At 43.2% G+C, this 21,874-nt stretch overlaps 1 protein-coding gene across 6 annotated transcripts in view; it reads left to right on the top strand.

Annotated features, from left to right (window-relative positions):
- RALY (RALY heterogeneous nuclear ribonucleoprotein) overlaps window positions 1-21,874 on the top strand; it is an 85,542-nt gene that overhangs the window by 42,133 nt on the left and 21,535 nt on the right. Inside the window, exon 1 of one of the 6 annotated variants that reach the window (XM_040247507.1) lies at window positions 10,544-10,673. The exons of the other annotated variants lie outside the window; for them this stretch is intronic. The gene's annotated coding sequence lies outside the window, so the exon portion shown is untranslated. Of the gene's footprint in view, window positions 1-10,543; window positions 10,674-21,874 lie in introns of those variants that run through there. 6 annotated transcript variants of the gene reach the window in all.

The following is a 21,874-nucleotide window of genomic DNA, read 5'->3' as shown; positions in this document are numbered from 1 at the left end:
CCTTCATCTAAGTTGTTTAATTTTGTGGCTTAAAGTTGTTCATAGTATTGCCTTATAATCTTTTTTAACTCTAGAAGGTCAGTAGTGATAACTCTTTTAGTAGTGATAACCCTTTTTTCATTCCTGATTTTGGTGATTTGTATTTTCTCTGTTTTTCTCTTGGTCAGCCTTACCGAAGGTTTAATTTTGTTGATTTTATTCAAAGAACCAGCTTTTGGTTTCATTGTTTTTCTGTTCCACTGATCTCTTACTTTAATATTTGTTTTTCCTAACTTTAGTTTGCTTTGGATTTAGTTTGTTCTTTTTCTAGTTTCTCAAGTCTTCCGTTACTTTTTTAAGGCACTCGCATTCGAAATGAAACTCTTCTTCAGGCATGACTGACCTGCGGACTGTCACATGCTCCTCAGTAGTAGTCTCTGGAGAACTATCTGGAGCTTCAGGGAGGGCCTGACTCAGACACAGTTGGGGAGACAGGTGGTCCAAAGTGTTGTGCCACCAGCAGGAAGGGGTCTAGGGCTTGACCCGTAGCACATGGCAGCCTGGATCCTGCCTGCGCCAGGTGCCCCCCCACCACCTGAGATTTGTGTGGGTGGGCCTGAGATCCCTCACCCTCAGACAAAGGGTATGTGCCCCCATGCTGGCTGGGACAGGCCTCAGATGTGGACAGTTTAGTTGGTGGTGATGTGATACATGGAAAACCAAGCTTTCTCCACTTTCCTAGGAGATTTTGCCTGATACAGAGCTAGAGGAGACCACGGCCCACCTCACAGACTTCAGAGACAGATGGCTTTGGAGTTCTTGTTAATGACTGAGATTCTAAGCAGAAATTTGATTGCATCAAAACAGAAGGCTTAAAGGCAGATACCAAATAAGTGCGCTTACAAATAAGGGTACTTATTTGTGCCCTGTAAAAGTTTCCTCAGTGTTCAGTTCAGTTCAGTTGAGTCACTCAGTCCTGTCCAACTCTTTGCGACCCCACGGCCTGCAGCACGCCAGGCCTCCCTGTCCATCGCCAACTCCCGGAGTTTACTCAAACTCATGTCCATTGAGTCGGTGATGCCATCCAACCATCTCATCCTCTGTCATCCCCTTCTCCTGCCTTCAATTTTTCCCAGCATCAGGGTCTTTTCAAATGAGTCAGTTTTTTTTTCACATCAGATAGCCAAAGTATTGGAGTTTCAGCTTCAACATCAGTCCTTCCAATGAATACTCAGGACTGATTTCCTTTAGGATTGACTGGTTGGATCTCCTGCAGTCCAAGGGACTCTGAAGAGTCTTCTCCAACACCATAATTCAAAAGCATCAATTCTTTGGTGCTCAGCTTTCTTTATAGTCCAACTCTCACATCCATACATGACTACTGGAAAAACCATATCCTTGACTAGACGGACCTTTGTTGGCAAAGTAATGTCTCTGCTTTTGAATATGCTGTCTAGGTTGGTCATAACTTTCCTTGCAAGGAGTAAGAGTCTTAATTTCATGGCTGCAGTCACCATCTGCAGTGATTTTGGAGCCCAGAAAAATAAAGTCAGCCACTGTTTCCCTATCTATTTCCCATGAAGTGATGGGACCAGATGCCATGATCTTCGTTTTCTGAATGTTGAGCTTTAAGCCAACTTTTTCACTCTCCTCTTTCACTTTCATCAAGAGGCTCTCTAGTTCTTCACTTTCTGCCATAAGGGTGGTGTCATCTGCATATCTGAGGTTATTGATATTTCTCCTGGCTATCTTGATTCCAGCTTGTGCTTCCTCCAGCCCAGTGTTTCTCAGGATGTACTCTACATATAAGGTAAATAAGCAGGGTGACAATATACAGCCTTGACTTACTCCTTTTCCTGTTTGGAACCAGTCTGTTGTGCCATGTCCAGTCCTAACTGTTGCTTCCTGACCTGCATACAGATTTCTCAAGAGGAAGGTCAAGTGGTCTGGGATTCCCATCTCTTTCAGAATTTTCCACAGTTTATTGTGATCCACACAGTCAAAGGCTTTGGCATAGTCAATGAAGCAGAAATAGATGTTTTTCTGGAACTCAGTTGCTTTTTCGATGATCCAGCAGATGTTGGCAATTTGATCTCTGATTCCTCTGTCTTTGCGAAAACCAGCTTGAACATTTGGAAGTTCACGATTCACGTACTGTTGAAACCTGCTTGGAGAATTTTGAGCGTTACGTTACTAGCGTATGAGATGAGTACAATTGTGCAGTAGTTTGAGCATTCTTTTGCATTGCCTTTCTTTGGGATTGGGATGAAAACTGACCTTTTCCAGTCCTGTGGCCACTGCTGAGTTTTCCAAATTAGCTGGCATATTGAGTGCAGCACTTTCACAGCATCACAGCATCGTTTTTTAGGATTTGAAACAGCTCAACTGAAATTCCATCACCTCCTCTAGCTTTGTTCATAATGATGCTTCTTAAGGCTCACTTGATTTCACATTCCAGGATGTCTGACTCTAGGTGAGTTATCATACCACCATGATTATCTGGGTCGGGAAGATGTTTTTTGTACAGTTCTCCTGTGTATTCCTGCCACGTCTTAATATCTTCTGCTTCTGTTAGGTCCTTACTATTACTGTCCTTTATTGAGCCCATCTTTGCATGAAATGTTCCCTTGGTATCTCTAATTTTCTTGAAGAGATCTCTAGTCTTTCCCATTCTATTGTTTTCTTCTATTTCTTTGCATTGATCACTGAGGAAGGCTTTCTTATCTCTCCTTGCTATTCTTTGGAACTTTGCATTCAAATGGGTGTATCTTTCCTTTTTTCCTTTGCTTTTCACTTCTCTTCTTTTCACAGCTATTTGTATGGCCTCTTCAGACAGCCATTTTTTTTGTTTTTTTTTGCCTTTTTTGTTTTTTTGCATTTCTTTTTCTTGGGGATGGTCTTGATCCCTGTCTCCTGTACAGTGTCACGAACCTCCATACATAGTTCATCAGGCACTCTATCAGATCTAATCCCTTGAATCTATTTCTCACGTCCTCATCTGTAGACATGAAATAACAATTTCTATCCAGCAGCTGTGAAAGACGCATTTCAAATAAGTGCTGTATGAAACTGTTAGATACTATATGCATGTAAGGGACTATTAATGTTAGTAATTATGGTCCTAGGGACTGGGACAGCCTGAAAAGAGCGGGAGCTGTGGCAGTACACTATTGCCCTTCAAGGTGTGGGTCATGAACAGCTGACCAAAGTGGACGTTGCAGCTTAATGTAAAGTGGGTGTTCATTGTCTGCCAGTGTTAATCATCCAGTGGCTTCCAGGGGTTTCTGTGGAGAAACTCTGATTGAAGCCCTGAGAGCAGTTCAGCTTAGATGCAGCTGTCTCTGTTCTTTCCCCATCCAGGAATTTTGCCCACATTTTATTACTTTGGTTCCAGAGGCAGCTGGCTTTCTTGAGGGTTACTGTCATAGGAAACAGGGAGGTCAAGCTCACTTAGAGGAAAGGAGTAGTATGCAAAAGACTCTGGGTCCCATTAGGCCCTGTGTCCGCCTCCTTCCCCAGTTTTCATTAAGATTAGAGGATCTTTCTGTCCCACTGGAGCTACAAACTTGACAGAGGAGGGACTGGCAGCTCCTAGAGGGAAATTTTAAGGCCATTGACTGTGGCAGAGAGGTAGGATCTGAGCTTCAAAATAAGGCCAAGAGATCAAAAACTCAAGCTGGGAAATCATACATCAGGAAGCCAAGGTCCATCAGCCGATGTGATGCCGGAATCATGAGATGAGTAGGACATGGAAAAAGGGGACTTACGACTTAATGGGGCAGATACGGAGAAAAGCCCCCAACGTATTCTACAAAAGATCACATTAACACAAAAGCAGAAATTGCTTCTTTTGAACTATCCATTATTTTGTGTTAATCTGGGTCTCTACTGTTACCCTCTACCTTCATCTCCCTCCCCATACCCCCAGTTAGCATAATATGTCAAGAGTTATTTTACTTAAGTGCATAGGGCAGGAGACAATGTTATCTATGTTATAACGGGTCTTCAGGAAATTTAATTAACTGCATCTTTCCCACCATTGTAAATCTTGAAAATCTCAGGCTACATGCTACTGGGGAAAGAGAGGAAGCTATAAAGCCAAAGATTTGAATTTGCTGGGACATTCATTTCCTGTGTGGCTAACCTCTGAGCTGTAGTTTCCTCTTCTGCAAAATGGTAGGAATGCCTATACAGTTATTGTGGTGCTAATAGGAGATGATGAAAAAAATGCCTGGCTAGGATTGGTGTTCAAGCCACTCGTGGTTGATATAAATTCTGATATTATGTGTTCAGTGTCAGGTTGTGGTAGAAAGTTGGTATTGTGACCCAGGCTCTTACATTTCTACTAACTCAACCTTGCGGAAGTATTTAATATCTCCGAACCTTAGTTTCCTCAGCTCCAAAAAGAGGGAATGAAGCAGAAAGGTATTCTATAATTGGTGGTGTATCTCTTCCAGTTCTGTGCTTCCAGAGGCACTTGGTCTGTGGTTCAAAAAAGGAGTCAGGGGTGGGGCAAAAGAGGAGGCTCACCTTCAGTCCTGCTTAAGGCTTCAACAGGGACAGTTAGAAAGAGTCATTATCTGAGTATAATGAGAAGTATCTGGGAGTTGGCTGCAGGGGCAGTAGCCTGTCTCTCAACATTTGGGGTTGGGGGAGGGTGAAGAAAACAATGATAAAATCAGAATAGGCTGGAAGGTTGGAGACTGAGTTGTTATCAAGTATGAGAGAGACCATGAGGCACAGAGCCCAGCTTGTGCTCTGTTACCCGCTTTCTGGGTGTTGCCAGTAAAGCTGTTTCTCTTTTTTTAGCCTCCATATCCCCATCTGTAAAATGAATTAGGCGGTGTATTCTCCAAGGGCCTTTTAGGGCTTCCTAAAATTTCATCATCCGCTCTCTTCTGGCTCTCACGTTGGTTTGTATCCAGCTTGTGCCCTTGGTGTTGAGGATTTCATTTACAGAAGGCTTCTTAACTTGCCAGGGTAGCACTAGAGTAATATTTAGAATGCTTTTGAAACCGCTGTTTCAAGCCACTGTGAATCATAAAACTTTCAAGTCCAGAAATGCCTTGGTCCACCTGGTCTGACCCCCTCATTTAACACTGAAAGATGATGCAATAGAATAGAAAGACTGCTAAGGGACTTCCCTGACACTTCAGTGGTTGAGATGCCGCATTCCCAATGCAGGGGGCATGAGTTTGATCTCTTGTTGGGCAACTGAGATCCTGCATGCTGGCTTTGACTCCCGGCTTTGACAACAGACCTTGACTTCAAATTCCTGCCAGGAATTAACTTAATCTCTCTGAGCCATAGTATCAGCATCTGAAAATGAGGATAGTGATAAGAGAGTAGGCACATAAAGAATTGTTATTATTTGGAAAAGAAAAAAACTGAGGCCTGAGAGATGATACCACCTGCTCAGAGTCAAGCTCAGGCCAGAATCTCTCTCTTGTCCAGGGTTTTCTTGTCCTCTAGAGCCAAGGTCAGCTACGTATGTAGTAGCAAAGATTGGAACTGAAAGCATGTCAGCTTTCTTAACATCTCTGCCAACAGTCTTCTCAGTTCCCCTGGGGTGTGTGTCAATAACACAGCCCGCACTTGTTTTAGAAACAAGCTCTTCACAAGCACTCCTGTTTGATTTGCTTTGGCTGATACAGGATCCAGATGCTCTTAGAATAGCACAACAGACTCTCCAAATCAGCCCATTCCCATCCTGAGCCACTCACAGCTCTGATCTGCTGCTGGCTGGAGTTTGGCCCCTAGGTTCCCCCCGACTCCCACCTGTCACGTGAATCTCTTCAGTCATCTTTTGCTATTGGTTCTTTCTCTCTTGAAGGAAGTCATGTGTATTGAGTGTCTACTATGTGCCAGGTATTGTGATAGGTGCTTTAAATTAAAACTATCTTTGTTAATCTTAGTAACTCCTTAAGTTATTAATTGCTCCAGAAGGAAAAGCTGAGGCTCAGTGAAGTAAATGAATTTGTCAGAGGTCATCTACCTAGTCCATGAAAGAGCTGGTGTTTGAACTCAGGTCCCCTGGCTCCATAGGCCCCATGCATTTAGTTCTTTCCTGAGTATCATACTGCCTCTGCCTCTGCCTTTCCGGGAGGGTAAAGTGTTCATGAGTGCCCAGAAAGGGGGATTCGGTGGCTTTAGAAATTGGCAATTGGGAATATCTGCATGCCTTCAGTGCATTTTCCCATTAATTTCTTCTGCTCTACCCTGCCTCAGGAAGAGGCAAGGTACTCTATCAAGTTCTCTAGGATCCAAGTGTGTGGCCCAGAGGTCCAATCACTAAGTGAGAGGCCAGGTTTCCGTCTTCAACATGGAACGTGGATTCTCTAGTAAGAAGTGTCCTTGTCATTTTCAAAGTGGAATGAGGGGAATACTCAATGAGCCCCTTGTATGCCCAGCTCTGAAATGCATGGGGTGTGAATATCTCAAGTGTGATGAGCTTCCTTCAGGGACCTGGCAAGAGAGGAGGCAAAGGCATACATATATAAAAGAGTTAAGAAGAAGATTGCTCTAATAGGTCTTTAAACCTTTCATCACTTTCAGTTTACAAAGTGCCTTTCTTATAGAGATCCTTCCTTACTTATATAAGGAAACTGAAGGCATCTGCCTTTATTTGGCAGAGTCAGGGGCTAGAGTCCACATCCTTAGTTTTGATAAGGTCAGTGAATCTAAGCCTTCCTGAAAGAGTTCTTGTCTGTGGCCTTGGGTCCCCATCAGTCTTCATTTGCAAAAGGAGGAGGCCTTTAGTCTCCGCCCTTTTCTGAGAGCCTTCCTCTGCCCACTGGTCCCCTGCCTCACTCCTTCCTGCTCAGCTGCTGCTGCTAAGTCGCTTCAGTCGTGTCCGACTCTGTGCGACCCCATAGATGGCAGCCCACCAGGTTCCCCCGTCCCTGGAATTCTCCAGGCAAGAACACTGGAGTGGGTTGCCATTTCCTTCTCCAATGCGTGAAAGTGAAGTTGCTCAGTGGCGACCCCATGGACTGCAGCCCACCAGGCTCCTCTCTCCATGGGATTTTCCAGGCAAGAGTACTGGAGTTGGGTGCGATTGCCTTGGGCCTTCTTAATGAGACCCTCTTCTAAATGATATGTTTTTAAATGTAGGCTAAGAGGAGATATTTTCCCCAAGATCATTTGCCATAAAATGATGGGATTTTATGGCTAGTAGGAAGAGATCTTAACAGTTACCAGTTTTTTTGAGAAGTCCTTTATTTAAACACATAGTTCAATGTCTCAAACAGAGCTGCTCTGTTAGAAATGGCAATGGTGGCCCCAGGGGCCACTGGTCCAGCCTCCCCCTTACCCTCATCAGAAACAGCCTTAGGCATCTGACATCAACCTGCAGGGTTGCAATAAAACAACACTGACCTCGGTCAACTTTCCCATTTTATAATTGTGAAATTGAGGCCCAGCACAGGGCAGTAATAGGCCCAAGGTTACACAGTGAATTAGTGGCGGGTCTGACTCTCAGCCTTGTGCCGTCTTTGCAACACTGAACTTAATGTCATTTCATAACACATGTTCTCTTTCACTAACGTTCTGTGCCTAGATGTCAGGCGTCTTTTGCCTCCCGGCATCTGATTCCTGTGAGGTAGGTGGGCAGGCCTGTGGATGTGTGTACCATGTCAGGGCATAATTCTCATCCACGTGGTGAGTGTGTGTAAAGTTGTATTTAACTCATTGTGGGAACTAGCAGAACAAGAATTGCTGAGAAACGATTTATGTTGATAGTGGAAAAAGGATTAAAATGAGGTTGCTAAATGAGATCCAAAATTAATGTCCTAATGAAAACGTAACATTTCATATTGTCTTCTCTACTTAAAAAAAGTGCACTTTCTCAATTTTCTATACAGTAACTTGTAACTTGGCAGAGTTTTAAAATATTTGGGCCCTGTTTGTGAACAGTAAGTCCAACAAAATTCTCTTCTGCAAGAATATCATGTGACTCTCAGATGCATACTAAAAGAAGTCCTAACATGACTGTAAGGGTCACACAGTTTTCTTTTTGCCTTACTTCCAGTTTCTGAATAATTTTCCTTAACAACACACCACTGAACATGATCAGAGTCTCTGGCATTAAAGCTGGTCAGAGCTCTTCCAACTCAGGAAGGCATCTTTCTGCTCAGGGCACAGACCCAACTTCCTTCCTGAAGCTTCTGCAGCTGGCAGCCATCAGCAGGGCCTTAACCTGTCTCCTACAACCTTGGTCACTGGCTTGGAGTTTGGCCTTTGCTAATCTTAGACTTGCTTCTTCCCCTTCACCCCGTCATGGAGACTTTTTTCCCTGTTTCTGGTTACCCCTGGGACCATCTTGGATGCAAAGAGGTCACAGAGTTCCACCTGGAGGAAGTTTGTTTTGAGCAGAGTTTTACTTGGGCAAAGTAGGCACCTGCTTTCATTATGAGTTTTTGTGTCAGCTGTTTTGCTTTTCTCATCCGCAGTGCTATCATCCAAGGCCAGATTATAATCCTCTCTCACTGACTTTTTAATTGTTAACTAATTTGCTTCCCTGGGTTCCCTTGTGGCTCAGCGGTAAAGAATCCACCTGCCAGTGCAGTAGACTTGGTACCTACTGCATGGGTCAGAAAGATCCTCTGGAGAAGGAAATGGCAGCCCACTCCAATATTCTTGCTTGGAAAATCCCACAGAGAGAGAAGCCTGACAGGCTGTAGTCCATGTGGTCACAAAAGGGTGGGATACAACTTAGCAACTCAACAACAACAAATTTGTCTTTGCTAGTGAAATATAACTTCCTTTTTCTGAGTAAAACTCTGTTCAAAACAAACTTCCTCCAGGTGGAACTCTGTGACCTCTTTGCATCCAAATGGCCCCGGGGATAACCTACTTCCAATGTTTGCCCCTGAAATATAACTTCCTTTCTCGCTCCATAGGTTTTAAGATACATATCTTATTCCTATCAGTTTCCTGCTCATAAAACCTCTGAAATAAAATCCGGTCTCCTTAGCATGACATTCAAGGCTCTTTAAATACTATTTCTCTTCTTTCCTTTCAGCTTCTTCTCCAGTCCCATAAAAGTTCATATTAGTGGTAGAAGTATTAGGGAAAGTATTGCACAACTTCAGGACAATATGAAGGAAGACTGACCTGATCCAGTCTGCCAGCGAAGGTTAAGAAGTGTTAGTTTTGGTGCCATGTTAGCATTCAATATGATAGCCATTTGTACCAGGCACAGGAGTAGGTCCTTAGGGATAAGGAGAAGGCAAACACATGGTCAAGACCTTTGGAACCCATAGCTGATCAAGGAGAACAGGTAGGTAAAGTAAGTAGGTGGCAGTGATGATCACTATAAATGAAAGCATTGTGGAGTGCTTTGGAAATATGGGGACTAACTGCCCTGCCCTCCTGATCAAGGAAGGCTTCACAAAAGAGGTGATATTTGAGTTGCATTTCAAAGATGAGATATTTGATAGTCTTGAAAGATGAAGTATTTGGCAGTTGAGAAGGGTAGTCTGTAGCTTCCAAGCGAAGAGACCAGTGAGGGCTGAAGTTATAGAAGCCTCCATGTATGTCTTAGAGAAGAGTAATCAGTCCAGTGTAGCCAGAGCATAGCCTTTCAGGAATGGAGTGTGGTTAGGGTTAAAGTTATCAAAGTAAGTCGAGACTACACTGTAAGGCCTCATTTTCCACATTAAGAAAATTCTGTGTTTCATACCTAGCATTGTTGAATTAAGTGACATATAGTTGTCTATCTGTGCATGAGTGTAGTTGTGTGTTAGGATGTGATTGTTAAATTTGGAGATGATTTTTGAAGACCCTGTGAGGCAAAGCAAATATCAAAAATTGGAGCCAAAAGGACAGGTTAAACTTAAGTTCACCCAGGCTTGAATTTCGAGCTTCTGAGTTCTCTAAGTTCATAAGTTAATCATAGCATGCCAGGATTGAAAGAGACCTTAGAGATCAGTAGTTTATACATTGGTCCATTCAACAAGTACCTGCTACTTTTTTTTTTTTTTTAAGATGAACCATTTTTTAAAGCCTTTATTGAATTTGTTACAATATTGCTTCTGTTTGATGTTTTGTTTTTTGGCCCCTTAGGGGTAAGGTTGGAGAGGGGACAGCTGAGGCCAGATACAGGGCCCTGAGGTCCATTTGGCCTATGGGAAAATGAGACTAATATTCAGGGACATGGAGCAAGTTAGTAGTAAGGCCAGGATGGTAACTCTAATGGTGCAGCCTCCCTTCCCTTGCCTCCCTGCTTCCATACAGCTATTTATCCAAGATTAACTTGGATCCCATTTAATTCCTTTATTCTCCTCTCCCTCATTTAGCTCTTTCTCTCTTGGATAAGTTAGTTGACCTCAGAGAGCAGTTTTCTTATCTGTAAAATGGAGGTATTATCTTGAAATTAAAAATTAAAAAATATTTTTAAGCCACTGATGTCATTTTTTTTTGGTATTATTCTTGCTCTTTGCAGATACAGATACCACCTTAAGTTTCAGTATATGCCTGTGTTCCAGTTGTTGCTATTTTCTAGCTGTGTAAATTTGGACAAACTGTCTTGACCTCACTCTTAACTGTTTTTCCCACCAGAGTCCTAAAATTCCATTTCATAACCGTTTGGAAACTTGACTTGTTTACTTTCTCACCCTGGAGTGTGCTGCTGTTGATGACTTGCAGTGGCAACTGGGCTGGCCCTGTGTGATTTGAAGAGGACAGTATGAGAGGCAAGACAGCTGGGTACCTGGAGGGTATTAAGTCAAGGATTGGCAACTCCTCATAAGTCAAACGATTTCTGGGGACTTCCCTGGTGGTCCATTGGTTAAGAATCTGCCTGCCAAAGCAGTTAGTTGCCATGGGACAACTAAAGCCTTGTGCCACAACTACTCGAGCCTGTGAGCTGTAACTACTGAGCCCAAATGCTCTAAAGCCCCTGCTATGCAACAAGAGAAGCTTCCGCAATGAGAAGCCACTGCACTGCAACTAGAGAGTAAATCCTGCTCATAGCAACTAGAGAAAACCCCCCTGCAGCAAAAAAGACACAGCACAGGAGTCTGGGGTTAGTGTCAATGGTGAATTGATTTGGATTATGTTCTGGGAATAAGTGAAGTTGCCAGCTCCACTGAGTGGAAGAACCAGCAGTGCACAGGCACTCTTGCTTGTGCCCTGGAAAAAGACAAGTATGTTGGTGGCAAGTGTCCAACATGACCTGACTGGCTGCCCACAGGCCATCTCTGCCATTCAGGACATCAGCCACTGGCCCTGCCAGCCCTCTGGCAAGGTTGCTGTGATTTGATGGAAAGAGCCCAGTCTCTGGATTTGCACAAATGTGAGTCCAAATCCCTGTCTGCCAACTACTGATTGTGTCCCTTGTTTAGTTCTTCAACTAGTTCTGTAGTTCTTTAAAATTCTTAGAGCCAGTGCCTCTGTCTGTAAAATAGTGTTGTTGAGGGAATTCCTTGTTGCCTAGTGGTTAAGATTCTGGGCTTCCACTGCCACAGCCTGGGTTCAATCCCTGGTCAGGGAGCTGAGATCCCATCCTACAAGCCTCACGGCATGGCCAGAAAAAGAAGATAGTGCCTTTGATACCTACTTCGGGGGTTGTTGTGAGGATTCAGAAATACCTTAAGACAAATAGGTCTCACACAATACCTGATACATAGTTGGGTGAATAGCAAGTTGATCTACTGCTGTTAGCTCTTTGAAGACCAGTATCCTTGGGACGTGACATTCAAGTCAGTGCTGCTCTGATTCTCTCACTACTTCCCCACTCACCCCCAGAAGTCGACCTGACCTCTCCTTTCCTTCCTCAAGTTCAGACCCCAGAAATATGAGACAGTCTGTTTCACCAGGTGGCATATTTATGAGTAAGCAAGATTGTTACACAGCAGACATACAGGGCTAGGGCAGGTAGCTCAGGCAGCAGCTGATGAACAAAAGGCTTCTCTCTGTTCCTAATAAATTGGTCCTTGGGGACCCTAGCTTTGAAATTCTAATTGACACAGGAAGGAAAAGATTCATTAGGCTCTGGACTCATTAAAATGCTCTGCTGCTCACCTACGATTTATTCTTGGCACTTCATCAGGAGGAATTAAGTAAACCAACAGGCTGGGAGGCTGCTGACAGCACAGTTCATATACTTGGCTGGTGCTGCTCATGGGGTGTGGATATGGGGCCTCCCATACTCTGGAGCACACAGCTGGCCTCAGAGGTTTCTCACCCTTAGCATGAGTCTTAAGTCTCATCTATTGTCAGTGCTGAGAGGACCTTTTGAGATCATTCATAGATGTTAGCTCATTCATAGATGGTCCACAGAAGAAGAGGGGCTTGCCTGAGATCACTGAACCACAGCAGTGGTGGAGCTAGAATTAGAAACAGTCAATCCTCCTGACTTCCAGGCCAGGAGTCTTTCCCCTGCATCACCTTTGGATTTCTAGATCCAGTATTTCATTCATTCAGCCATCAACAGATACTTTTGTTGATACATGTTATGTGCCAGGATTCTATGATAAAACAGATGGGGGGTGAGAAGAGGGGTGGAGAGGGAATACCTGAACCAGTATTATGGGTGACTAGAAAGGCCTCCAAATCTGAGGGCTGAATAGGAATTAGCTTGGCAAAGAAGCATATGAAGAGTAATCAAGCCTGAGGGATCATTGCCTACAGAGGCTGGGAGACTCTTCAGTAATGGAAAGTCTTGCTAGGGTGGAGGAATTGAAGAAGGGATGAGAAGATGAGTCAGCCTATGAGGTTGGGGCTACTTTCTCTTAGAAGAACTCTATACCTGGAATTAGGAGTCCTGGATGTTCTAGATGTGTTTGTGTTGCCAGTATTTATTTAGTGTCTTTTTGGTGTGCCAGTGTTGGACACTGAGATACAAAAATGCATAAAATATATGTAGCTCTATCCCCTGAGATCAGTTAGTTTAGTGATGCAACAAACTAATAAATAACTCCTGTAATAAATGAAAGGAGTAATTACCTTTGTTGGAGGAAGTCAGTTGAGCTGTGTTACCATCAGGATTTTCTCTGAGTTTGATGATCTCACCTGTCATGATCTTACCTGTCAATTTAGTGGTAACCACTGTCCTGTATAGCTAATGACCGGATGGGAAGACAGCTCTGTAATGACTGGTGTTTGTGTGGTATTTGTGAGTTACAAAACACTGTTTCATCATTAATTGATTCTTAATCCTAACCTTATAACTTGGGAAATTTCTCAGCAATTTACAGATGAGAAAACTAAGGCTGAAAGAGGATGAGGCTTGTTTACAGTTTTATAGCTTTTGATTAAGAAAAGCTAGGGATTAGAAACCCAGATCTTGTGCTCTCTTTTGCAGTACAGTGGCTCTGAAAAGATACTGAAAAGTAGAAAGATGGCAGCTTTTCTGTTCCATACTTGTAAGCCTGGTTTCCCTTTCCCTTCACTTGAAATGCAAAGAATGACTTCACTATGAGAAAAAGCGACTTAAATTGGCTGGGAAGAAAGAAGAAGAGCTTATTTCAAGTGTTACTCAGATTGGGCTCTGAACTTTTAAAATCATGTGTTCCAATGTTCTTGTCAGCTGCCACTATTCCATCTCATGCCATTTACAGAGTGCTGTCTTAGCTACTATGTCATTGGCTACCAAAGGCAATTTGTGGGGTAGACAGAGCCTGCTTTACAGGTGTGTAAACTGAGGCCCACAGAAATGAAATATTTTGCCCAGAGTCACTGAATTATTCATGGAAGAATGAAGATGGACACCACAGGTGCTCCTAAGTCATAGAAGAAAGCTCCTCTGATTCATTCATTTCACACAATTCTTGAATATACCCTATGAGCCAGAAATTTTATTTTACGAGAGAACCTCTGGTTAGGCTCAAGCTATCTTGATGCAGTGTCTTCCTCTAAGAGCAGGGACTTTCGCTATTAATCTGTCCTCAGCTAGGGCCTGGTTCCAAGAATGCTTTGCTGTTGTTTTTGGCCTTACTCCGCCAGAAGCTGAAGGGAGCAGATGGCCACAGCATTGTGGATTATAAGGGTGTGATCCCATTCTGGGCTACAGGATGAGTGAAGAGCCCTGCACCCATCTACTGCTGTTTCTATGCTCAGGTCTCTGCCAAGGTATTTTCTATCCCAGAACAAGGTGAAACTGGCTAATCCTGCCCCTTCCTCCCCCTATGTACAACATACTTATTGATCTTCTGGATAGATTTCATGCAAAGGATTCTATGATCTGTCCCAAATGACTCTCTGGACCTATGTCCCAGGCATGTGTGATGTTTTAAGGGGAATCTGGCATCTTCTTTATCTACAGATCTCTCAACACTCCCCACCCTCTCTGCTGTTTTTACTTCCAACTCCTTAAGCAGATTGGCTGCTTAGTGTGACTGACAAATAGCCTAAAGAGTAATCAGTACTGAGAAATTGACATGTTTTCTCTTTATCTGAAATCCTAACTGGAAAAGTCTAAGAAACACTATATTGAGGGAGCAGGACTAAAGGTGGAGTAAGGATGACTAACTTCATGATGGGAAGCCTGCAAGAACCTCAGTTACCTCAAAAAAAGTCATGAAAGGAAATATCAACATTTGCTCACAACATTTCACCTGCCTCTTATATATTAATATCTTTATATATTACAGAGTGCTTTCATATCTATTATTGCCTTTGAGTGTTAGAGCAACTCTTTGAGGGCAGCAGTGCAAGGATTCCTTTTCTCACTTGACAGTAGTGACCAGGGAAGGTTAGGGAAGATCAGTGGTCAATTGTCTGGTGCTCATGGTGGCAGAGCCCCAAAGAGGACCAAGATTTGGGAGCCAAATAGTCCTAGGTTTGAAATCTGGTGTTCAACACATTCTAACTGAATGATCTTGCGCAAGCTCCTTAATTTCCTCAAGCCTCAGTTTTCTTCTCTGTGATAAAAGGATAACAGTATTTATCTCCTGTCTAAGAATTAAAAGATATAATGTATAGAAAAATGCCAACACAGTATGGAACAAGTATTAGGACCTTAGTAACTGCAGGTTTCCCATCTTAGTGTTTTAAGTGTCTTGTATTCTGAATCGTTGAAAATTAGTACTCTACAGTAAAATGAGCTACATATAATACATTTCTATAAGTCAGAGTATCATTTAAGTGTCTCACTGGGTTAAGAGAACTGAATTAGTGGGAAGCAGGGGTGCTCCAGGCACTGGCTGAGTACTTCTAATACAAATCACAGTGGGTTAGAGCTGACAGAGACCCTAGAGATCTGTTCCGTTGTGTCTTCCTCAGAAGGAATGTTAATAATCTCAGAAAAGTCAGACTGGATAATGCAAAGTGCATTTCTTTTGACTTCTCAGAGCCTTAGTGTGCATGTGACTGGGGTGGATGGGGAGGAAGGGATGGAGGAGGCTGTTTCCTGTTTTTATTTGACCTGGGAGCCCTTAACATCTTGAAGAGCACTGGTTTTTCATAAAAGAGTTCATGTACCACTACTCTGGTTCAGTTCTCCATTTTTTGTATCAGGCAGTTAAGGTCTCAGCCAGGTTTACAGAGCAAGTCCACAGCAGAACCAAAACTAGAGTTCAGGGTGCCTGACCCTCTCTTGGGCCACACCACCATTTGTACTCCATTGCTCTTCCTCTTCTAGCCAGCAAATCATAAAATTAGAGAGGATTCTGCAAACCACTAATCAGAGAGCATTGTTAGAGCATCAAGCTTTCTGTTTTGATGTGTTTGTGCCAGTAAGCAGGAAAATGTGGAAACAACAGGCTAAATGGCTGCCAAATGTTTCCAAACAGTTGAAACACCAGGGATCAGGTAATTTTAGCTCAGTGTCTGGAAAGGTGCCTCTGACCCACAAAATTTTAAGTCTGTTCTTGTTTTATTATGTTTCAGTTGTAACCAAGGGGCTCATCCAAGAGGCCAGTAGTGTAGTTCTTTGTGATGAATACTGACACCAGTGATTATGGGAAAGATCCTGAGAGGAATTTGAAGAGAATGTGTCAAATTTCTGTTCTTTCATCACCATCTTCCATGGAATTCAGGGGTTAGGAATGTGCTGCTGGTTTCTGTCTAGAACCTGGCAGAGAGAGTTGTCTTTGGCATTTATTTGGTGAGGGCTGTCCTTGCATTTACTAAGCCTTCTCGTAAAAAATAGCACTTTTACCTTTGCAGAGTTGTGCAGTAAACCTCCAAAAACATGTCTGATACTCAGAATAATCCTGACATAGAAGTTATCTTCCATATGTCTAATGACGACACTGAGGCTCAGAGAAAGGGGTAGTGACTTGTCCAGGGTCTGACAGCAAATTAGTGATAAACCTTTATTGTACTACAGGTGCTTAGTGCAATTGTGACATATAGTAGATCCTCATATTTATTAATAGAAAAATTAGTACTTTCCCAAGGATTAAACATTAGTAGACTCTTTGCCCAGTAGTCTTTCCATGAAGCCAGCCTAGTGGGGCCCAGTGGTTGGGCTCATCTCAGGGTCAGCAGATAGTTTAGAGTGTGGACTGGGTCTCCCTTGCTGTGTTGATTTCTGACAAGGATGGCAGTTTCTAGCTGTTGTTGCTCTCTACTTGGTGAGGACCCTCTGCCTCCTCCCCACCCCAGAGAGCTTCAATAGCAGTTTCTGGCCTGGAGATTCAGCCTCTCTTTTGAGTCCCTATTCCTTGGAGTCTGCTGAACAAAGACACCTCTGGTCCCCAGCTTCTCACTCTGTCCCTCCTTTGTTTTCTCTCTCATCACTATTTTGCCTGTCCTTCTGCCCTACTGACGGATGAGGGACTTGGGTTCGACCCATGAACATCAAATACACAGTTCACTCTTAAGGAGCTACTTTGTCAGGAACACTGGGAAACCATTGACTGAAGCAGTGCCCACCTAGGATTCTATCACCTGTTAGCAGAAATTCACTGAGCGTCTACTGGTTGTCCAGGTAGTGCTGGAGGCTGGGATTGCAAAGATTAATAACAGAGCCTCTGCCTTCTAGGAGTTTAGAGTCTAATGGAGAAAGACAGGTAGGTAAATACAAAGGTGCAGCAAATGTTGCTGCAACAGAGGTCTGTAGAATGTCCTTATCAAGATACAGAGGAGGGGGATGGAAAACAAAGGCTGTCCTGAAGAGTTTTCATCAAGGGCATGACATCAGTGACTTTGTGTACAGAAAACCCTTCTGGCCCCAGATTCCATCACCAAATCAGAAATTGGTTCTGGTCCTGCTTTATTGATGAAGTAGTCTCTCTCTTAATCTCACTGAATGTTAAGAGTGTGATATTTGAAGCCATCTATTAAATGGGACCAGTAGTAACAGTAATTTCATTTAGAAAATTCCTGAATGCTTCACTTGCAGGTATATTACCTGACCAAATTTTCACAACCTTATGGGGAAGGTAGTGTAATACTATTCGCATTTTACAAATGAGAAAGCTAAGGCACAGAGGAATTAAAGACATTTACCCAGCATGATACAGCTGATACATGGCAGAGCTGGGGTTTGAACCCAGGAGTTCTAAAAGAATCTCAGAAAGGGCCATTATGACCTTGATATAATTCTTACCTCAAAGAGTTGTTGTAAGAATGAGAAGTATAGTACTTAGTAATGCATCTACCACAAAAATAATTAATAAATCATAATGATCATTTATTACATTGTAAAACAACCTTTCCTAAAGGCTGGAGTGGATTGGGCTTTTGCAAAGATGTCTTTCTGTCTCCCAAGTCTTCTGGCTTCATTATCTGTACTGCCTGCTTCTTTGTTTCTTAACAAGCATGAATGAGGAAAGGAACGGGGACAGTGGTACATGAAATTCCCATCAGCAGATACTCCCTGAGCAACCACTCTGGGCTAGGGTCTATGCTGAAAGGCCAGAGGGATGCTGATATTAAATAGATTGTGGTTCCTGCCATCTAGGAACTCACAGCCTGGGAGGGAAGATGATGACACAGAAACAGATCATTTAAACACTGCCTCCTCAGGTGGATCTTAGACAGCACATCAGACCCTCTTGCCCTTGGCTCATGCCACTGTGAGCAGGGCATGAATGAATGGCTATTTTATTAATTGTTGAAATAATCATCCTGTTAATATCCTTGTCAGCATAAAGCAGATGTTATTAATATAGAAAGTAGTAACAGCTTAGAGAAAGTCACCAGCTGTTCAAAGGAGACTTCTAACACATTAAATTGGAAAAACCTGTTTTATTTTTATGGTGGTGAGGGGGTTGTAGTAGCACACCTGAACTGCCAGTGGGGCTGAGGGAGTCCTTGGCTTGAGGAATGTACTGTGGGGAAGGATTTATGTCCCTCAGAGCTCCCTGATGGCCGCCCAGTATGCTCCTTAGTTATCACATACTGTAGTTTGTTATGCTGTGCTTAGTGTCTGACTCTTTGAAACGCCACTGAGTAGCACACCAGGCTCCTCTGTCCATGGGGATTCTCTAGGCAAGAATACTGGAGTGGGTGGCCATGCCCTTCTCCAGGGGATCTTCCCAACCCAGGGACGGAACCCAGGTCTCCTGCGTTGTAGGCAGATTCTTTGCCATCTGAGACACCAGGGAACCCCATAGTTTCTTGTACTCAGGCACATTTTTTTTTTATTTAGCAGAATGAGCAAGAAGAGGGGAGATAGCTTTCTGAGGCAGTACATCTGCCAGGAGAGGCAGTGACTGAGCCACTGAGATTGGCAGGTGCTATCCCAGGGCAGTAAGGGTTTCATGAGTATGTATATTATTTCACGAGCTACCTCCAGTGAGTGGATCTGTGAGCATTATTGGAGCCCTGCCATGTGCCTAGCAATGTAATGTGCTCAGGTGATGTGAAAAATACCCCAGAAGTTCTGCACTGCTTGGCAAGAGAAGATGAACATATGAAACAAAAAGAGTTAACACAGATGGGATGCTCTGATTGAGAGTCGACTTGTGTTGTTCAGGTCTCAACACCTGTGGGGACTTAGAGTGCCTTCTTATTGAGCACTCTCCTACACGTGCCATAGGACTGGGTCATGACTACCATGATGTCTAAGCTCCTCAACAGCCCACAACGGCTTTCTGATCTGACCTCTTTAGGTTCTCTGCTGTCACCTCTTGCAACATCCAGTCTATTATTCATTCCATATAGAAGCACGGTCCAGCTTCCACAACTTTGCTTATGCTGTTTCCTCTTTTCTAAATGTTTACTCTCATCTTCAGTTGAGTCACTTAGTTGTGTCCGACTCTTTGCGACCCCATGAATTGCACCACGCTAGGCCTCCCTGTCCATCACCAACTCCTGGAGTTTACCCAAACTCATGTCCATCGAGTTGGTGATGCCATCCAGCCATCTCATCCTCTGTCGTCCCCTTCTTCTCCTGCCCCCAATCCCTCCCAGTATCAGGGTCTTTTCCAGTGAGTCAGGTCTTCACACCAGGTGGCCAAAGTATTGGAGTTTCAGCTTTAGCATCCGTCCTTCCAATGAACACCCAGGACTGATCTCCTTTAGGATGGACTGGTTGGATCTCCTTGCAGTCCAAGGGACTCTCGAGAGTCTTCTCCAACACCACAGTTCAAAAGCATCAATTCTTCGGCGCTCAGCTTTCTTCACAGTTCAACTCTCACATCCATACATGACCACTAGAGAAACCATAGCCTTGACTAGACGGACTTTTGTTGGCAAAGTAGTGTCTCTGCTTTTGAATATGCTATCTAGGTTGGTCATAACTTTCCTTCCAAGGAGTAAGAGTCTTTTAATTTCATGGCTGCAATCACCATCTGCAGTGATTTTGGAGACCAAAAAAAAAAAAAAAAGTGACAGTTTCCACTGTTTCCCCATCTATTTCCCATGAAGTGATGGGACCAGATGCCATGATCTTAGTTTTCTGAATGTTGAGCTTTAAGCCAACTTTTTCACTCTCCTCTTTCACTTTCATCAAGAGGCTTTTTAGTTTCTCTTCACTTTCTGCCATAAGGGTGGTGGCATCTGCATATCTCAGGTTATTGATATTTCTCCCAGCAATCTTGATTCCAGCTTGTGCTTCCTCCAGCCCAGCATTTCTCATGATGTACTCTGCATATAAGTTAAATAAGCAGGGTGACAATATACAGCCTTGACGTACTCCTTTTCCTATTTGGAACCAGTCTGTTGTTCCATGTCCAGTTCTAACTGTTGCTTCCTGACCTGCATATAGATTTCTCAAGAGGCAGGTCAGGTGGTCTGGAATTCCCATCTCTTTCAGAATTTTCCACAGTTTATTGTGATCCACACAGTCAAAGGCTTTGGCATAGTCAATAAAGCAGAAATAGATGTTTTTCTGGAACTCTCTTGCTTTTTCCATGATCCAGCAGATGTTGGCAATTTGATCTCTGGTTCCTCTGCCTTTTTGAAAACCAGCTTGAACATCTGGAAGTTCATGGTTCACGTATTGCTGAAGCTTGGCTTGGAGAATTTTGAGCATTACTTTACAAGCGTGTGAGATGAGTGCAATTGTGCAGTAGTTTTAGCATTGCCTTTCTTTGGAATTGGAATGAAAACTAACCTTTTCCAGTCCTGTGGCTACTGCTGAGTTTTCCAAATTTGCTGGCATATTGAGTGCAGCACTTTCACAGCATCATCTTTGAGGATTTGAAGTAGCTCAACTGGAATTCCATCACGTCCACTAGCTTTGTTCATAGTGATGCTTTCTAAGGCCCACTTGACTTCACATTCCAGGATGTCTGGCTCTGAGTGAGTGATCACACCATCATGATTTTCTGGGTCGTGAAGATCTTTTTTGTATAGTTCTTCTGTGTATTCTTGCCACCTCTTCTTAATATCTTCTGCTTCTGTTAGGCCCATACCATTTCTGTCCTTTATCAGCCCATCTTTGCATGAAATGTTCCCTTGGTATCTCTGATTTTCTTGAAGAGATATCTAGTCTTTCCCATTCTGTTGTTTTCCTCTATTTCTTTGCACTGATCACTGAGGAAGGCTTTCTTATCTCTTCTTGCTATTCTTTGGAACTCTGCATTCAGATGCTTATATCTTTCCTTTTCTCCTTTGCTTTTCGCTTCCCTTCTTTTCACAGCTACTTGTAAGGCCTCCCCAGACAGCCATTTCGCTTTTTTGCATTTCTTTTCCATGGGGATGGTCTTGATCCCTGTCTCCTGTACAGTGTCACAAAGCTCTGTCCATACTTCATCAGGCACTCTATCAGATCTAGTCCCTTCAATCTATTTCTCACTTCCACTGTATAATCGTAAGGGATTTGATATATGTCATACCTGAATGGTCTAGTGGTTTTCCCTACTTTCTTCAATTTAAGTCTGAATTTGGCAATAAGGAATTCATGATCTGAGCCATAGTCAGCTCCCGGTCTTGTTTTTGCTGACTGTATAGAGCTTCTCCATCTTTGGCTGCAAAGAATATAATCAATCTGATTTTGGTGTTGACCATTTGGTGATGTCCATGTGTAGAGTCTTCCTTTGCGGGCTAACATCAACTTGACTGTTGACAAGATCAGAACTTTTTGATGACTCCTTTCTTTGACTTCTTTCTTTTCCTTCCGCCCTGTCCCTTTGGTAAGTTACATGCCTCTGAGTTCCCACATGTTCCTGTCATAGCCTTTACGGAGATGAAAGAGATGAAACATAGTTTCTGGTTTTCCTGAGATCCTCACCACTGGACTGTGTGGACTGTGAATTCATTTGGAGGCAGGAATTATACTGTGTTCATTTCTATACTTTGTACAGTGTCTGACAGAAACAGGTGCTCAATAAATGATTTTTTGATAAATGAGTAAATTTTTAGCATATTATTGCTCTGCTTAAGAACCTACAATAACTTCTTTGGGGCAATCAAAATTCTGTAGATGCACAACTTGGTGTAATAATTGTGGGAGACTTTTGTTGTTATGTATACATGAAAACAGTAATGAAGATTTGTTTTCCCTGTTAACTATCACCTGCTCCCCATCCCTGCCCACCCCCCCCCCCACCCCCCACTA

This window comes from Oryx dammah, unplaced genomic scaffold (assembly GCF_014754425.2).
Source record: "Oryx dammah isolate SB20612 unplaced genomic scaffold, SCBI_Odam_1.1 HiC_scaffold_10, whole genome shotgun sequence".
NCBI lineage: Eukaryota > Metazoa > Chordata > Mammalia > Artiodactyla > Bovidae > Oryx > Oryx dammah.
The sequence above is the reverse complement of the archived record's forward strand: the minus strand, read 5'-3'. Positions and strand labels throughout refer to the sequence as shown.